The 13,100-nt window shown below is 39.7% G+C and overlaps 1 protein-coding gene across 1 annotated transcript in view; it reads left to right on the plus strand.

Annotated features, from left to right (window-relative positions):
* Positions 1 to 13,100, plus strand: part of cadps2 (Ca++-dependent secretion activator 2) — a 342,906-nt gene that overhangs the window by 159,546 nt on the left and 170,260 nt on the right.

A 13,100-nucleotide genomic window follows, 5' to 3' on the forward strand; every position in this document is an offset into this window, starting at 1 on the left:
GCCCATGCCCGTCAATAATCAGACCCGTGGACCGACCCGTCACCCGTGATTATATCACAATACAAACCAGACCAGACCCGCCCCGCCCGTCAATTAATGGATTGCAGCAAATGGCCTACAGACAGTCACTCGATTAAAAAAATGTGTTAAAATGCTTTTAACACAAGATGGCAGCCTTCAACAATAGCGGTACATTCAGTGGTCAGGTTCGTTCAGAAATCTGCACGTCAAGTGAAGAACGGAGGAGCGAGCTATCCTTATATAGCTACGCGCGAGAACGTGTATACAAAATTAACATAATAGTACATGTCATCAACAAATACAAACATTATGTACACAAGAGATCGGAAAATGACATTTACCTCCCCTTGTAGTCTCCTGATAGATGTTTTTACATGCCGATTTTGAAAGAAACCAGTGATACATGTCGTTTAATGGACAGTGTCAGGGCATTCCACCAGTGGTGGAGTACTCACATTTTTTACTTAAGTAAAAGTATTCAAGTTTTCAAATGTATGAAAATCTTTTGAAAATAGCAGATCTACAAGCTCTTGTAGATCTGCTATTTTCAAATGGCCGAAATGTATATAGGGCTGAAGTGGTTAATGTATGTTTTGTAATAATAATCCAAATCTAAAAAGTAACTAGTAACTGAAGTTTTCAAATAATTGTAGTGGAGTAAAAGTATAATATTTGCCCCTGAGATGTAGTGGAGTAGAGGTAAAAGTATTGGATATTGGAAATATTAAAATAAAGTACAAATACCTCAAATTGTACTCAAGTACAGTACTTGAGTAAATGTACTTTACACCACTGCCTTCCACATTTTGGTGGCAGAGTAGTTAGAATGAGAATTTTGCCATGCTGCTTCTAAATATGGGTGGTACCAGATCATGGTCGCTTTCCTTCCGATTCCCAGGCGACCGCTCTACCTCCCTTTGCCACTGCCGATCATCTGAGTTGAACAGATGAGCAGAGCGCGGAGCACATAAACGGCAGATGTTACAATTGATGTCAGCCACGTTTTTGAAGTGGAGAGGAAAGTAGCCATGGGACTTGAGCAACGATCGGCTGCACTTGGCACTGGCAGAAAGAGAGCATGATTGCAAAAAGAGAAATATCTGAGGGTAGAGACACACGTAGAAAAACTGATGATCCAAGATAGCAGAGCTGATGGAACCCCCCCCCCCCCCCCCCCCCACTCCCCAAATCCAAAGAGACAAGTGGAACTCTCTGTGCCGATAACAAAATGAAATGGAAGAGCAGAAAAAGAACAGAGATAAGCAGCAAAATTTAAATGGGGGTTCAACGTGGCCATCAAACCGCCGCCACACACAGAAATGTGCCATGTGGGAAAGTACTGAAGGAGTACCGTTCCAACTTACATGCACTAAAGAAGTCTTAAAGGGACACTTCACCGAAAACTTATTTTAATTAAGTTTAGGACTCAAGAAACAAGATCCTGTTTGTTTTTTTTTTGTATAATCTGTGTTTTTAGATATCTAGTAATCTTCGCGTACATCGTGACGTTATTTACGTCACGAGAGCTAGGTCTCATTCCTTTCCGCACTACATGTCTCGGCACGTCTCAGTCAGACCAGCTCCAAAGACAGCCCCCGTAACACTTTGTTCAACCTTCTTTCCCCACTCGGCCACTCCCATTAGCTGCGGCCAGCGGGCAACCCCCTTGCAGAGTGAGGCATTACTTTACCTGAGTTATCTTCTGATAGTTGTACTTGAATGTTGACATGAAATAATAATCCTGTGTAGTGTTTCATAAGCGCAAGCTTGAAAAAAAAATACAGCGTGGAGTGGCAGCGCTGGTAAACAAACACCGTCACGAAAGGCTAGGATCATAATACCAAGGATTCGACAGTGATGTCAATACTATGCGACACGGAAGTAGAACTGCATAAAGATACAAAGGATTTGTCAGTGATATGACATCACTAACGAATCCTTGGACATATATGTAACTAGATGAACGTGTGCGAGGTACAGCCAGTGTTGCCAGATATTGTGAGAGAAATAAGCAGCCAGGTCTATGAAAACAAGCCCAAAAGAAGATAACTAGGCCAAGAGCACTTTACCTAGACATGGGATATTATATATTTGAAAATTGCCGATCTACAAGCTCACAACGCTTCGCGACCCATTGTGAGCTTGTAGATCTGCTATTTACAAAAAAATCTTGAGGGGGAAAAAGTGCAAAATGTGGAATATTTTTGACACATATTTGTTAGGGGCTCCCTGGCACAAATTATAATTTCAGATGGGGGTCTGTGGAAAAATACATGAACATGTTTGAGAACCACTGGTTTAAACAACAATCAAAACATTTGGAAACAAGCCCAAATATCAACTACATTTTAGAAAGAAGCCGCTTATAATAAGCAGACATGGCAACACTGGCGTGCTGTTTGGATGTTATTGTTGGAGATCACACCCACATGCGACCTCCCCTGCCACAAGGAGGTGCAGTGCACCAAAGCATTATGGTCATTGTAGTAATGCAGCAGTCCAGTCAAACCCTAGTCAAACACACAGATTTCATTATTTTTCTGGCCATAGGGTGCACATTTTAAATTGTGCTACTGTTATCTACTACAAATACTATTACCATTGAGTGATTGCAGTTTCTTCCAGGGGTGAAATGCTCCTTTAAGTCGTGTGGTTGAATCTTTTTTAGAATGAGAACTAGTATAGCTTTTACAATTAATGTTTTAGAGAAGAGAATAGAGAATAGACTATGAATAGAGACTATATATTAAAGGTGTTGTTTTTCACTGTTCAACATAAGGAACACACAAGGAAGAGTATCATACAACATAACACACAGGTAAAGACGACACATAGATTCTTACTTCCTATAACACACGACAGCATGCCAGTGGGGCGGTTTGTTTTATTCTACAATGGCCGAGTGGACAAAACTCCAGCTAAAGCAACGTGTTTTTTTTTCTTCTTCTTTCCATTTCAAACTTCAATATTTCTGTCCAGATTGCATGATTGTGAAGTGATGATTGAGGAGCTGACCAGTGTCCTTTGCTATTGTGAGTTATTTTCTGTGAGTGATTACTACTCGTTACTTACTTACTAATCTCTCAAGAACAGATTCTGCTCTGCGTTGGAATCTGTCGTGAAGGCTCGTCATAACATGTACGCACTGGGCTACAAGTGGGCGTGCCTTCAGATCAGGAAGCAGGCCGTGCTTTACCCAATCAAATGTAGTGGGTGGGATTCACGTGTCCGTCGATCTTTCCCCCTCGAAACAAACCCAAACTAATTTAACAATAGCGTCCGCGGAGCAGACAAAACCACGGAAAGATATTCACATTTTAACTTACTCTTTCATCATAGAAACAAGTGGGCTTATAACCAAAACGATCGATGTTCTCTGGGAGAAGTGGTGTTAGTGTTCCGTGTAGAAATATTGTTAGTGGGAATGAAAACATAGTGGCACCACCGGAAGTGAAAGCTGAAGGCAGACCAAAACCCCGGTTTCCTTTGCGCACGGGTGCTACGTCGCCATTGTCCCAGAGCCAGTGAGAGATAGTACAAACAGCAGAGGGCGCTGTTTTTCATTCTCACTGGCTCTGGGTTCCCAGATTGCTTACTTACATACATACATAGGCCTAACAAAACAAGCAACCGCCCTTGACAGTATAGGGCAGGGGTGGGCAACTTTGATGATGGAGAGGGCCACATCACTTCAGAGGGCCACATTGCATACTGTCGGGCAGACGCGTGCATTTAGTTATACTTATGTTAACTATATGAACTTAAATACAAATACATTGGACATAAAAAAGACAATAGAATTTTAATTCTAGTCATTTAAAGGAGATACACCATGAATTAAAAAAAAATATTTGATATTTAATATCATATGGTGTATGTCCCTCAAACCTTTTTCAAAAGGTTTGAGCCTAAATCATCACTCAGATATACTCATCCCAAGTCAATTGTCTCTGGCTTATACAGCGCTTTCAGCTGCAATACCAAAACGTCCTCTTGGGCAGGGGGGGGCTACTGAGCAATTCTGTCTGTTAATACAAAAAAATATTTTAAAAAAATATTAAAAAAAAGGGGAAAAAATGGAAAAATTCTGCATAAAAAGAAGCATCTAAGGAAAATACAAAATCGAAAAAAAAACACTTTGAAATTTTTTGAACAATTCCACCAAGTGTTTGAGGTGCCTGTTTCACCCACTTCCGGGGGGCGGAGCCAAAATCCGAGCCCGAAGTATTTGTTCGTAGACCCCCACTTAGGGGGGGTAGAAAAAGTTTCGGAGCGATTCGGGCACTTTTCATTTTACATTGGGTTTGCCATCAATAATGTTTGTGACATCATAAACATTTCCATTCTGAGATCGCCTGTTCAGACACGCCCATTCTGGAAATCCATGAAATGAGAAGGAATGACTGAATTTAAAAAAAAAACATTTTTTGGGGTACAAGAGACACTGGGGACCCCAAAAAATACAAAAAACCAAGAAAAAAGTGATTTTCATGGTGTAGACCCTTTAAGCTACTTATATAGACTGAAGAAATTAAAGCGGGTCATGTTTGCATGTTTGGAATTGTAACAGCTGAAATCAATAATATATTATTATTCCGTTATTAACCCGCAGGCCGCATTAACACATCCACCGCCAAGGGCTAATCTCATAATGTACTCACCAGTGCCAAGGTTTTATTGTTGTTTTTTGTTTTTTTCAGGTCGCCATAGGCCCCGTTAAAATCCTTTAGATTGCCCGATCCAATGTTTGTAAACAACGGGCACATGTCCTGGTGTCTACTCGTCGAGACCGCGTGTCAAACGGAGCCGCCATGTTTGAGTTCTGATCGTTTAAGTTAACATGGGAAATGCGAGGATGAAAAACTACATGTCCTGTACAGCTTTTACAGGGGTTTATGTGTACGACTTAGAATGGAGACAGACGGGAAACAAAAAACGTGATCGCACTTCCGGTCCGATCGGGTGGTGTTACACTGAAAATGGTCCCCCTAGAAAATTAAAAAAAAAAAAAAATTCGAAAAAAAGGAAAAAGCACCACAGCCCGTAGGCTACGGGATTGGCGCTTAACCGTTGGATTTAACGGCCCGTAGAACTACGGGCCCGGCGGTAAATGTGTTAAGTGAAGGTGGGGGGCCGCATGTAGCCCCCCGGGCCGCCAGTTGCCCATGTATGGTATAGGGTCAGGATTTATTTTAGTGGAGGAGCACCTCTGTGTTGCTAGCGGCTCAGATAAATGGAATTATGTTTCACGTGTTATCAGATCGCACTTGAAAGTTCCGTGGAAGTGCTGCATCTTGGCCAGTGGTTGGTTCTCAACCTTTTATGAGCACTGAACCACTAGCACAGGGGTCCCCACATTATTATGGGGGGGTCCCCAGATCATAAGCTTAATGTGCACCATTTTTTTCTCACTCAACAGTAAACAAACAAACTTACAGTATAAGTGTATACAGGGTATTGCTGCACATTTCTAAAGTTACAATTGAAAGACTTTTTTAGACCTTTTTAATACCAAATTGGCCAAATTATCAAATATTACGTACGAAAGAGGCAAACATTGTGAAAATAGCCGATCTACGAGCTCACAACATTTTTGGCGTGGGGTCGCATTCCTCCCCCACACCTTCAACATCTGGCTAGGGGAAACACTGAGAATAGAAACGATAAACATTGTTTTAACCCCAAAAATATCACATACTCTTTTAACCATGGCAAATGATTCCTAGTAGTGGTGCTGTTTAGTTTAGTTTGTAAATAATCTATTGGTGATCATCCCTGCAGTTAATCCAAATGCAGGTCTGTGAGAAAAAAAAAGAAGACATCTTTAACATTGTTTCTCCTCAAACTCAATCCCCTGGATGCTGGAAATCGATATTTGGAGTGCTAGCCATGAATCGTGAGGCAGCATGTGATTTCAGCCTTCAGCGCTGCACCACAAACTTTTATTCAATCAGCGCCCAGACAATACCCAAGGTTATGTTGCACAGGAGAGGTTAGACAGACAGATAGATAGATAGGAACTTTTATTTATCCCCAGGGAAATTGCAAATTGCAGGTTGTAATTCATTCAAGTCCTTTCTCTTTCTTTCCTCTTGGCTAAAGTTACAAAGGCTGACTTTAATCCATGAAGACCGGGAAAGCATTTTAGATTTATTTTCTATATATAATTTAGATAATAATTGTGGGGGTCCTTGACATGAAAACAGTTGGAGCACCACTGACATAGCAACATACTGATTTAGAAAACATTTTTGGATATATATTTGGCCGCGGATCTCAAAATATGTTGTTCCAGGGACCCCCCCAGAAGCAAAGATTGGAGTTAAAGGGATATTTCACTTTCAAAAAAACTTTTGGTCATTTTATCGTCTACACAGGCCTTTGTGAGCCCCCCAGACAGTTTTTAAGTTGCTCGATTCAGTATCTCGATATTTGATATTCATTTTATCAGACACGCCCCCTTCCTATACAAACCCATTATAACTTCAAACTCCATTTTTAACATGTTAGATTCATCTAAAACATCCGTCCTTGGTTCTGGTGATTCACCCTGCCCTCCTAATACGTGAGGGGGCCGTGTTTTTTTCGATAACTTTTTTAATTTATTTTTTATATATTTTTTTGGAAAATGAAAAAAAAAAAATACAATAAAAAAATGTAAAAAATAAATGAAAAAAGTAATCGAAAAAACACGGCCCCCTCGCGTATTAGGAGGGCAGGGTGAGTCACCAGAACCAAGGACGGGTGTTTTTGATGAATGTAACATGTTAAAAATGGAGTTTGAAGTTATAATGGGTTTGTATAGGAAGGGGGCGTGTCTGATAAAATGAATATCAAATATCTAAATACTGAATCAAGCAACTTAAAAACTGATTGTGGTGCTCACAAAAGCCTGTGCAGACGATAAAATGACCCAAAGTTTTTTTGAAAGTGAAATATCCCTTTAAACATGTTCGCTTTAAAAATATATATTCAAAGATTTGCACACATTTTCAAGATTTTTCAAAAAATAGCAGACCTACAAGCTCATAGCGCGGCACTCGGTGCGTTCATAGCGCGTTCCCGGTCTTAATGGCTTAACCTACAGTTTTCCCCTTTTCTTTGTAGTGTATCAGTGTCAGCATATAATGGCTGGACTAAACAGATCGGCGTTCCCTTCCATTCTATGATTCTATGGGTAGAAACGGGGCGAAGAAAAGAGAACAGATCGAGAGAGACCACTGTTGCCCTTATAGGTCAGGCTATGTCACCACATCTTGCTTTAGCTAATAGTCTTTACAGATATATGATTGGCGCATTCCGAACATTGCTGGCCCACACTAACCTACCTGACCTGGCGGAGTGGAGGAGACCTGTGCACTTTTTTCTGGTTTTTTTTATGCTATGTTGATGAATTGAATTGAATACATATAGGACCACAATGGAAACAAGTCCTCAGGACTTGTTTGTGTTATCCTTTTTAGCTCAAATGTATGACTGTACCTTGTGCTGTTTGCATAGTCTAATAAAGTATTCAATCAATTTAGATGATACTGCTGTGGAAGACCAGATCCTGAGAGGAATACAGTACATATACTGTGCAGGTTAATTTGATCATTATCCATTCATTACTAATGTTCTGTGTCGATCAGGAAGTCTTAATCACCTAACATAATGGCTTGTGCAAATTGGAACTAATTGTCAGTCAATAAATGGCAGACTAATGATGATTAATGCCATTTGGACAGAGTTTTTATTTTTAAATATCTTTTTTTTCTTTACTGAATAATGGTTGAATTATGCTTTGGGCCTGAGCACTGCACCAGCTCGAAGCCCTATTGAAATGCAAGGACTTATTATTTTATTATTTATTTTTGCACACATTAATCGTGAACCTAAACCTAAACATACCCAAAAACATCAGACATATAACACTCTAAGCCACTGGTTCTCAAACTTTTTCATGCCAAGGACCCCCAAATTGATGTATATTTGGCCGCAGACCGCTATCTGAAAATGTTTTGTGCCAGGGACCCCCAGAAGAGAAGATTTGTGTTTAAAATAAAAAAAATAATAATATCAATTATTCATTCTTTTTCAAAAAAGTTCAAAAATAGCATATGTAAAAGCTTGCAGCGCGGCACGAAGCGCTGTGTGGCTAAAACTATTGTGATGCTGTATTAACACATTGGGTGCCAGGTACTATCATCCAAAACAATCCTTAGAGTGCCAGCGTTTTTTACCGTGTCTTGGCGATCTTTAGAAAGCTGCAGAAGCCACAACGTGGAGCCGGATGTAAACAAAAAGTGTCCGGGCGATGGTCTATCAACTAGAACAATAACATTTCTACCACGATCCGCCATTTTGGAGCGATTGCCCATCGAAAATGGCTGGTTTTCACCACAAAAAAAAAGATATGGAGCTAGAAGTTTTTTTCCACAAGATCCTATCATTGGGGCGGACGGACCTGACGTTATTTGGGATGAAGTCACATAAGTCGATTTCTTCTATTACAGTCAGGAGATCATTCCTAAGTTGCATTAGAGCGCCCTCTTGTGGAATCTTCAAATTGTGTTTTGTTTTTGAAAAAACGTCTTCGTTTATGGCACTCAATGTGTTGTCAATGCTTTTGCTGGGGACCCTCTGGAATCCCCCCCAAGGACCCCTGGGGGTCCCCAGCAGGGTCGGCCTTAATGATCTGGGGGCCCGTTTCAAGAGCTCATATGGGGGCCCCATATGCACCCCCCCCCTAAAAAATAAATAAATAATTAATTAATTAAAAAATAATTTGTGGACTGAAGTTGGTTTGCTTCCACAATCCATAATGATGCATTTTCGAACTAAATTAATTAGGCTGCACTTCCACCATGGACAGACAGCTAAAACAACTCACTCACATGATTCACTTGAGCTGAGCCCTGATTCAATCAGATCTACATCCTCTTCTTGCATGAAATTCTTGGACGTCGGCCAGCCAGAGGCGGGCCCCGGACTGGGACGCGAGTCAAAAAAAATAAATATATATATATATTTTGGGGGGGGCCCCCTGAGGTTGGGGGCCCGTTTCAATTGAAACGGGTGAAACATAGGAAAGGCCGCCACTGGTCCCCGGACCCCACTTTGAGAACCACTGCTCTCTCTAGGGGCCATGAGATGCATGTGCTTGCCTTGAGGCTGCTGTAATTGGGGTTAATAAGTTAATTAACCGTGCTGGGTACATGTTCTGTGTGTAGCTTTAGTTGAATGGACTGGAAAAAGCCAATTAAGACAGAGAAACAATTACTGTAGGTGTGAAGACTACATGCACTCGTTGAAAGGTTTCTGTTATACAAGTGTCTCTGTCGGGTGGAAACCTCATATGTCCAAAAACTATTACCTTTCAGGATTCAACATCATCAAAAGCATCAAAAGGAGAGGATGTACAAGCTTGTAGATCTGCTACTTTTGATGCTTTTGTGTGACATTGTAGTATGATCAAGTAGGGCATTAAAGGAGTAGTTTGCCCCAAAAAAAATCTTATTTTCTATCAATTACTCGCCCCATGAAGCATTGAATTCACTTTTTTTTTGTTTTTGTCGCATTCCTAAGGCAATAATTAGATTATTATGCTAATGTATCCGGTCCGGTGTAGACTCAAAGTAGACTCCTCGATTCTCCAACCGGGAATACACCCGGTTGTCAAATTATTGGCCATGAATTCAATGCTGCGTGGGGTGTGCAATTGATAGAAACTAAGACATTTTTTGGGTGAACTATTCCTTTAATTCACGAAAAAAAAAACACACAAAGTTAGAATAAGGAGATAAGAGGTTTTTGCACCGACGGCAGCGATATTCAATTTACATTTCAGCAGATAAACTGGGCTTTTCACACACAGGAAATTACAGATACAGAATTAGAAGAGACATAATGTGGGAAAAATGCATTACAGAAATAACATTATATGGTATCTATATGGTAATTTCATTTTAGAATGACACACTGTAGAGGTTTTGAGATGAAGAGCAATTTTATGCAAAAATACAGTTGAATTAGATGTGATTGATTGGTGTTCTTTATTATAATTTTTCACTATTGCTAAAGATTACTTCTCTGTATTAACAGGAGTGAACTTGCATCTTTTTAGTCTTTTAAGCAGACGCTCTTATCCAGCGTGACGGGCAGTAAGCACGGAAATTACATCTTATCTTAAAACTATAATTGCCGAGCCGAGCTGTGCTGTGTTGTGTGTGTGTGTGTGGGGGGGAGGGAGGCTGGAATTGCTTGCAGGTAGGAGGGGGCAAAACGCACAAAGTACATGGGTCTTCAACAGGGGGTCCGTGACCTACTACATTTTTTAAATGTATTATTTTTTTTACACCACTTGAACCCTAGCATCCCTATTCTGAAGGGAACATTAGCCAAACATAGCAGATCTACAAGCTCACAAGGCCCCTCATGCTGCAAAGAGGTTTGGTGTAGAGGGAAAAAAAAGCAGGCCAATTACAAGTTTTCCTAGTAATGAGTGTTTAAGAGTTTAACTGTCTGAAAATACACTGCTGTCAAACAAGTCTATGAATTTATCTATGGAAAAGTTTAATCTTCAACACATTTTTATACACTATGTAGTGGGGGGGTCCCTGCGTCATCTCTCTTGTCAGCTAAGGGGTCCTTGTCCTGAAAAACATTGAGGACCCCTGTTCTAGTATAAAGAATGCAGAAAGACAGTGTAGTGCCTGAAGAAACCATGGATCCCATGTAAACCAAGAACCAGTGGTGTAAAGTAACTACATTTACTCAAGTACTGTACTTAACTCATTGACTGCCAGAGTTAAAACCTCGTTCATAGCTGCCCTTCCCAGCGATTTTCGTGTTTTTTTGTTTTGTTATTTTGTTATTTAATTTTCATATAGATAGTCTAGCTGGACTTTTGAACTCATACGATCGTTCCACCACTAGAGAGCAGCAAATAGCCAGCTTGATCAGCTCGCTGACCCACTCGCCCCCCCCACACCCAGTCAAACAGTCAAATACATCAAACCGGATGTGAAGTGGTCTCAGATTCTCTGATCGGCGAAAATTACGATGTGATACACGACGGGGATGACTGTTCGTCACCCAGACCATAGATTATAGAAGGGGAGGTCTCCGATCGTTTTTTTATACCGTGTGAAAAACCGTGTGTTTCCCTATTCTGGACGAAAATGACTTAAAAAAGAAAAGAAAAGAAAACCGGAAACGGAACCGGAACCCGAGTCATGAAACCGGATGCAGTGGTGGGTGAAGTAAGTGGAACCTGAAACTTAGAGTGATTCATTACAGAATAGCGTGATCAGAGATTAAACAACAAAAAAGACCATAGATTGCATAGCATTAATGCGATCTTGGCGGCCAGGCGCGCTATTTATTAGATCGCATTAATGCGATATTGGCGGCCAATTAAGTACAATTTTCAGGTATTTTTACTTTACTGGAGTATGTACTTTTACTTCTACTCCACTACACCTCGGAGGCAAATATTGTACTTTTACTCCACTACAATTATTTGAAAACTTTACTTAGTAGTTACTTTGTATATTTTGATTATTATTACAAACCATTCATTACCCACCTCAGCCCTATATACATTTTGGCCATTTTCACGGCCATTTTTACACATTTGAAAATGTGTGAAATGGGACATTTTGCATAATAAGTACTTTCTACTTTTGGTACTTTAAGAACATTTTGATACCAATACTTTTGCACTTTTACTGAAGTACATTTTCAATTCCGGACTTTCACTTGTAACAGAGTATTTCTACATTGCAGTATTGATACTTTTACTTAAGTAAAACAAAATGTGTTTCTTTTTTCACCACTGCCGAGAACCGATAGCATCAGTCAAACAATGTGCTATTGAAATAACAACATGTACATTGAAACTATAGGATAGCAGGTAAAACATATGGAACAGCTGGACTCCTTCAGCTCACCCATTGAACCATGTATGTACATTACATATAGTAATATGCAAGCAGATATGAATCCGTACTACAAGCCAAGGGTGTGTGTACACACCACACACACACACACACACACACACACACACACACACACACACACACACACACACACACACACACACACACACACACACACACACACACACACACACACACACACACACACACAGTATCTTCATTATAGAGACTGAAAATGCTGAATGTAAACCATTCAGTCTGGTGACGCATCTACAAATGTCAGTGTCTGAAGAAAGAAAATTGTGTTGCTATAATATCAGTGGTTGTCAAACCCCCAAACCCCCAAAATTATATGTTTTTGGCTGTGGATCCTCATCTGAAAATATTTTTGTTCCAGGGACCCCCCCAGAGAGTAAAAAAAAATCCCTTTAAAAAAATATATATTCATAGATTTGCACAAATGTTCAAGATTTTTAAAAAAAAATGCAGATTTACAAGCTTTGAGCGTATATCTGCGTATATCTGATATTTTTGAATAGCCAAAGTATAAAATAATGGTTATAGCTAAAATCTAAAATGACACAGATGCGTTCCCGGTCTTAATGGGTGAATGTGCAGATCACGTAGTGTGAACGAAATAAACAAAAGCAATTGTATGATTGTGAATTAGTGCTAATTTTCTCATTAGTAGAGTGATGTCTATTCTAATCCATGGATCCTGATTGAAATCCCAAGTCTTCCATTCAAGTCTTGCATGGAAGCTTCATTAACATTCTCCTTTATCCCATCAGCTTTTGATTGGATTATCCCATACAGGATATTTCACTTTCAAATAAAATAAATATTAAAACCATAAAATAATAATAAATGAAAAAAGTAATGGAAAAATCAAAGCCCCCTCACACATTAGAAAAACGTTTTTCTAATGCGTGAGGGGTTTGTGATTTTTCCATTACTATTATTTGTATAATTTTAAATGTTTATTTTATTTGAAAGTGAAATCTCTCTCTCTCTCTCTCTCTCTCTCTCTCTCTCTCTTTATTGTTACATCTTATTATGTACAGGTACATAAGAGCAACACTTATTTTGGTTTGGCTTCCTTCAGACAGCATAGATAATAACAGAATGATGATAGGAATCATACAAAGAATCATACAA

This window comes from Gymnoscopelus braueri (assembly GCF_963280865.1).
Source record: "Gymnoscopelus braueri genome assembly, chromosome: 9".
Classification (NCBI taxonomy): domain Eukaryota; kingdom Metazoa; phylum Chordata; class Actinopteri; order Myctophiformes; family Myctophidae; genus Gymnoscopelus; species Gymnoscopelus braueri.